Genomic DNA, 7,588 nt, shown 5'->3' with positions numbered 1-7,588 from the left:
TATATATATATATATATATTGTATTTGACCTGTAAACATATTATACCAATAAAATAAGAGTTATATCATCATATCATGATGCACTTTATATTCCATTTACTAAGGATCATTTTTTCCCCTATAGTTTACTAGAAAACTAAGATTTATGTTATCCGCTAATCCTAAATATATAATACATTTTTAAATGTTAATTTAAATTTTTGGGAGGCTGATGATTGCACAAAAGAAATAATTACTAAATGAAAGAATAGTTAGGAAATTAATGATTAATGCTGCACGATATTACAAAATGCAATTATTACTAAAGCTTTGTGTGAAGTAGTTTCATATTTCGGCAAGTTCTTTTGAAAGACCTGTTGGCGGAACAAAGAAGGTCCTCTACAGTACAAGACAGTGAAAAATTTGTCATTTTTACAAATAACTTCGGGAGATGTCGACAGACGACGCTTAACCAAATAAAAACTTTCGCAAGTGTTGGCGTTCACTGCAACGCAACTGAGGTTTGACATCTTTTCAGACGAAGCCTAACAATTACTTTATGAATAAAGATGCTATTTATTATTTTTTTTAATTGATTATTGTTTTGTGAGTTATTAATTCAACCATAAAACTAATAATTAGTTATGACTTATGATGTCTCTAAATGTCTAATGCGTATAATTAAACATAAATAATAATTGTAGACTAATGATCTCACGGTTAGGTGAGCCGAACATACAATAATGATAATGCTTTAATAAATCCAACAAATAATAATTATCTAATGATTACAAAAAAGTTCATTAAATTAAGAAAAGATAATTATATTAGCTAGAACAATGAACTCCACGGGGATAGTTATCTTTCTTAGAAAATATGTGATTCAGAATAAGAAAATAAAATAGCATGTATGCTTAATAATTGTCTAAGGGACATTAGATATATATGTGATAACTGATAAATAAGGTTCTCTACTGCAATTTATGTGTAGGAATTATATTGAGAACATAAATTATGCCTAAAATATATCATTTTAGTATCTTGTTGTCGTATATAGTGATGTTTAATAGCAATAGTCGTCAATGGAACTCATATTATCATATATAATAATATAAGTGGCATATATATATATATATATATGTATGTAATTGTAGGTGCCACTTATATTATTATGTACATATATTATATAAATAAGGTGTTTTGATTAATTGGATCAAATCATGTGTTATTTTTTATAGAAAATATCATGAATTAGGTAAAGCATCATATCATGCAACATAAGGGAGGGCAATTGAGTCACATAATGTATAGGAGTTGTCACTCTAGCTTGATATTGTTCAAACCATATCATGTCTAGGCCTTATATCTTTCAGCTTCGCTGGCCGCATCCTTTGTTCATTGGACCGGGTATGATTTTAGTATCTTGTTGTCGTATGTGCATGATACTAAGAATGTCTTCAGCCACTTGTTGTGTTGAGATGCGGAGACTACCTGCGTTGAGAGAGGGACACGTTAGCTAATGATTGGCTAGAAAGGCATGGTCTGATACACCTTTCCTCGTCAATCTTTATTTTTGTAACACTTTGCTTGACTCACCCTATCAGATTTACACCACTAACCAAATTTAAAGAACATCAACTAACTCATAATTTTCTATAAAATATCATATCTTTGCTAACTCGAATCATAATCAACAAAGTTTCTTGTGTACATATACATTATAATAACTATACCAAAATTAATATTTCATATTCATCACATAGTATCATTTACAATCTATATGAACTTGCATGTGAGCCAAATATAAGATGCTTACAAATCAAATCACAATACTCAATTAGTACGAAAAAATAATAATAGGTGAATTATAAGAAGCACATATGTTATATATATTAAATTAGTATGATGTGATATAAATTTACAATGATTTTAAGAAAAAAATTAATAATATACTATAAAAATCTAGTTTAATTAGGGCAAAATGATACTAATTAAAGATAATTATAACCACAATATGTTTGAATTTATGTGATAAAAATTTTAAATGCCAAGAAGACTTTTTTAAATTTATCTTAACAATATATCAATATACGATTAAAGCAATTTTTGTTATATTTAATATAACTAAATCCACCAATGGTCACATATATTAATATAACTAAATGACATTGATCAAATAAAGCTTTTTAAAATGAAAATTATATGTAATGTGATCTAAACATGTCTATTTTCAACTGGTTTGACTTTATTAATTAACAAGACCAACTTAAGATAAATTTGAGTGGAATAAACCAAAATATTTATTTTTGAAAAAAATATTTATAAATAAAAAATATCTAAAAGTATCCAAAATAACATCTAAACATAAAGTCCCATCATACCAACATATCATCAATTGATGCAACACACATATGAGCAAAGTGCAAATGAAAGACAATTGTCCACTTTAAACTCTTTTTTTTTATATAATTAAGAACTTGATGTCTAAATATTTTTGTTTTGATGTATTTTTGTTATCATTTGGATACATCAGTACTGACTTATTATCACAAAAAAATTTTAATGGTCTCCCAATATTTTCTTATTTTCTAAAATTTGCAATTCACCAAAAAAAAAAATTTCGCCATATTCCATTGTTAGAATCCTCATAAAATGCTATAAAGTCTGCTACCATGGCATAAGAAGCTATAAGAGTCTGTTTGACACTCTTCTAGGAAATGGCTAGTCTAGCAAGTAAGAACATAAAACCTGATTTGGATTTTTGGCTATCTTGACATCCAACAAAATCTGAATCAGAATATCCAATGTTCTCCAGTTGTTCTGATTTTATATAAGTGATCATGTAATCCAATATTCTATATAAATAACTCTTAACTTGTTTTGTTGCTTTCAAGCAGGATTACTTAAGTATTTGCCTAGCAATCCAAAAATATATGTTGTATCTGGATGTGTGCTAACCTAACGATGCATTTGATTTTGAATAGCTGATAAATAGAGAATTTCTTGTATCTTTAACTTCAAGAATATTTTAAGACACTAGTTGAGATTTAATTTGTTTTTCTTAGCAATACTTATGATAAATAAATTACAATTCCAAATTTCAAATCTTTTTTCTTATGCAACTCTTTTGTCATAACCCAGATATACCATGATAGAAATCACGATATATGTTTATACCTAGGATAAAAGAGGACTCGTCAATTAAGAACATTCATTTTAAATTAATAAAATCTTTTTTGTTTCAACAACAATCCCATATCATTACTAGCAAGGTGTATATCATCCAAAAATAGTATAAGAAAGCTATACTTACTCCCACTAAATTTAGGGTATACACAATCATCAACTTCAACTACACTTATGTCAAAACCAAATGAGAATACTACTTGATAAAATCAATACTACCACTGACGTGAAGCTTGCTTGAGATTATAAATAGATTTCTTTAATTTATGAACCTTCTTCTTTGGGTTTCATTATTCAAACCCTTATGGTTGCATCATATAATTTGTTTCATCAACATTCAAAAATGTTATTGTTACATCTCTATGTTGTAGCTCAAGGTCAAAATGTGCTACAAAAGCCATGATAATCCTGAAAGAGTATTCGTTGAAATAAGAGAGAATGTCAATTTATAATCAATTCACTTTTTTATGATGTAATTAGATCCCAAACACCATTATCTTTCATAAATTTAATCTCTTCATTTATGACTTCAATCCACTTTTACGAATTAGAACTTTATTTGACTTCACTGAAATTAATTGGATCATTCTCTAAAATGCTAATGTCATCCTCATGTTTTTGGAGAAAAAATACAAACTCATACGAACCTATATTTCTCCTTTCTCTTATGGATCTTCTTAACTAAAATTAGTTTTGATGAGTTTATTCATTTGGAATAATTGTTTCATTTTCTTTGGAGAGTTGTCTGATGTTATCTTTATATTTTGAGTTGCTATTTGATCAATGTCAAGAATAGAAATCTGATCATTATAAAAAATAATAGTATGAATAAAACTAAATTCTTCTTTAAAGACAAAATCTATAGCATTATTTTACCTTTTAAGCTCAATATTTTCAAATAACACTACATTTCTCATCTAAAAAATAAACTATAATTGAGCCATAAAATTTAAACCCTTGATCTCCTAGAGTCTCCAATAAAATAACAACTAACAATTCTATAATCTTGTTTCTTCTTTTTTTTCCTATAAGGTCTTGCTTCAACTAAACATACCAAACATGAAAGCATTTGAAACTAAGATTCAAGAAAGTAACGAGGAAGTTGCCCGAATTCACAATAGACCAAAGAAAGCATTTTACAACCATGAATATGATAAATGTTTGTAAAATTTGACGATAAATTGCACCAATAATTCACATTTTTTTATAATGAAACCTACTAAATGATCTAAAATGAGCTCTATTTATAAAATTTACATTTATTAATGACATAGGACAAAGATCACACATTCCCATTCATAATTAAAGTACAATACAATGATGCTGTCCTTAAGCTATGCTAGTTGATTCACTTATGTCTGTTGATGACAGTTCACATTAGCAATCACTAAAGATGTCTCAAAGTGATGTTTTGAATAGAACATATTTTATCTAATAATCTTTCAATTATATTAACAATGATACATTAAATTTTTAACAATTGTATTAATGAAAACAATTTTAAGATGATTTGTCACCCATTGAGCGTATGGGAAATCGATTTTTGTGCATCTGTCAAATATCGACTTTCTTTCTTTTATATATATATATATATATATACCTTTCTTTCTTTCTTGTTCTCCTAATTTTGCTTCATTTATTTATATATATATATAGTTGTTTCAAAAATTAGTTGACCACTTTCCCTAGGCAAGACCTTTGAAGTAGAAAAATGTCAATAATACCAATTGCAGTGTAGCATCTAATTTGTTCTGCCGTATGGGCTATTTTATTACCTCAGCTAACTGGGCCCTAAATAGGTATGGTTTGTCTAATGTCTTATAAAAAGCCTTATAAGCAAATCCCTTATATCATTTTCGTGGCAAAATTAATCTAGAACCTATGAATCAAGTTTAATTAGCATGATTTTATATAAAAAAAAATGTTAAAATATATTTAAAAAAAGGATTTCAAAATCATTTTATTCAATTTAAATTTAGTGCAATTTGATTAGCAAATAAATTTTATATCACACTTATCTCAATACAAATCCAATAAAATAAATAGTATTATATTATGAATTAAGTTAAATAATATTGACCCAAAAGTTGTTTAAAAAGTCATGAGAAACTTACGTCATATCTCTCTTAATATAATTGTGATCGATATGAGCATTTTTAAGGGAAATTACATATAAGGGTGTAAACGAACACAAACACGAGCTGTTCGCAAAGTTTGTTTACATTCGTCTCGTTTACTTATCGAACGAATAGAATATGAACTCATTGACAAACCGAACACGAACTGTTCGTGAACAACGATCTTTTTTGACAGCCCTAATTACATATGTACCCGACAATTCTTATTTATTTACATATCAAAGCCAAAGTTCTATATTTACCTATACAAAATCTTGGTGTCATGAGCCGATGCATGAAAAGAAAAATTTAACTTTTAAAATGTTAGTCATGTTGCATGTATGTAAATATGATTTTTTTCATAAGTAAAAATACGAGTATTGTGCGGTATCTATGTAAATGTCCCATTTTTTAGTATGACAAGTGGCATTTATAAGCTAGCCTGCAAATCACATAATTGATCAATCTATTTTCTTTCTATAAATAATGAAAAGAAAAATTTACATACATTCCACTCAATTCCTTCCTACTCACATATCTAGCTACCACGTAAATTTCAATTTTCACCTGTATAATGCTGTTGAGAAATTAGGACGAAGAAAAATAGAAATCGACACAAATCCAGAAAAATTTATAGATATTTAACGAGATTCAACAAAGATGCATGCGTTCTCGGGAGCAAAGCGGCGACTTTCTTTCAACTCCAGAAAAAGCATCTGTCTTTTATATGGTATGTGAGCCATACCTAACAAATACCTCATCCATGCATAAAAAAATATATTTCGCCTTTTAAAAATTAAAATAGCAATGTTTTGATGCTATATGAATGATTTTAATGGTATAAATATAAAAAAAGATTGGGTGTTATATGTAAATACATAGAAATGGCGTGGTATGTATGTAAATGCCCCAAAAATAAACAAAAAAGATGTAATTAATTATTTTTTTTTAAGCATAGTTTTAATGCTGCGTGTCAGCTTAATGACATAAATTTGCACATGAATTTGGAAAGGAAGCAATGGCTTTGTCTCTGCATAAATAAAGAAGGGACATTTACATACATGCCACACAATTCTTATGATTTTACATATTTCAACGCCTAAACATTAATATTTACATAACGCTCCAATATTTAACATTACATCAAATATCAATTCCACTAACTTTTTAGAAGTCAAGTGCACTCTACATGCACGGCACAAATATGTGATAAATATGAGTATCAATCTCTTAAGTATTAGATATATAAATTCATAGAAATTGTTTGGTAGGTATGTAAATTTCTCAATAAATAAATCAGGAAGATTTGCATAGACACCACTCAATTCTTATGCATTTACATGTCTAAAGTCTTAGCTTCATCTCTCTCTCTCTCTATATATATATATTTATATATATATTTATTTATATATTTGTTTATGTGTGTGTGTGCCGCAAGTTTTGGCCTGTTGGTGGCAGGGTCACTGTAAGTGTGTGTGTGTGCCACAAGTTTTGACTTGTTGTTGCAGGGTCACTGTAAGTCCCTTCAGGTCAAGGGTTTGATCCCACCGTAACGCGGGACTCTGAAATTTTAGACACATGGCACGGACTCTCATCATGGGACTAAAAAACGTATGAGAAATCGATATCTGGGCGTCTGCCAAATCATTAAATATAAAAGTAAATTTTTATTTCGTTTGAATTCTTAGAGAAAGAATGGAACTAAAAATATTCAGTGATTTGGCAAAAGTTGACTTTTGGTGCTGCATTCTGAAAGGTATCAACGACGTTTTATCTGTTCCCTCTTACGAGTGACAGTTAACAGCAAATAATTAGTTAAAAACTATGTTTTAAAAATTCAATTAATTTATATTATCTCCCGCAAAATTTATTATTTTCTATTTTGTTTATAATTACTATTTAATTATCATGTATATTCAAATATGTATGCAAATCTTTATTTATTTATTTTGAGAAAATGGCAATTACAACAAAGACTAAGTAACCCTTGCATGCAAGTCTGACTTTAGAATTTGTCATGAAATACTAATATTTAATTTGGGTGTAGTTATTATTGTAAAAATGTCATGGTTTCTTAATAAGCTTTAACATTATTATTAATGTTTTAAAAAATACAGCCACATGCTAAAATAATTAGTTGTTCTTATTTATTAGTTAAAACAAATTATTAGTTTTTATAAAATTTTAAATTATTATCCTTTTTTATATCACAGCATAAAAAAGTTTATACAAGCAATCATTTTGTCTAATGTTCACATTTGATGTTAATTACTAGAATATATATATATATATATATATATATATAT

The sequence above is a fragment of the Phalaenopsis equestris genome, unplaced genomic scaffold (assembly GCF_001263595.1).
Source record: "Phalaenopsis equestris unplaced genomic scaffold, ASM126359v1 Scaffold000765, whole genome shotgun sequence".
NCBI lineage: Eukaryota > Viridiplantae > Streptophyta > Magnoliopsida > Asparagales > Orchidaceae > Phalaenopsis > Phalaenopsis equestris.
The sequence above is the reverse complement of the archived record's forward strand: the minus strand, read 5'-3'. Positions refer to the sequence as shown.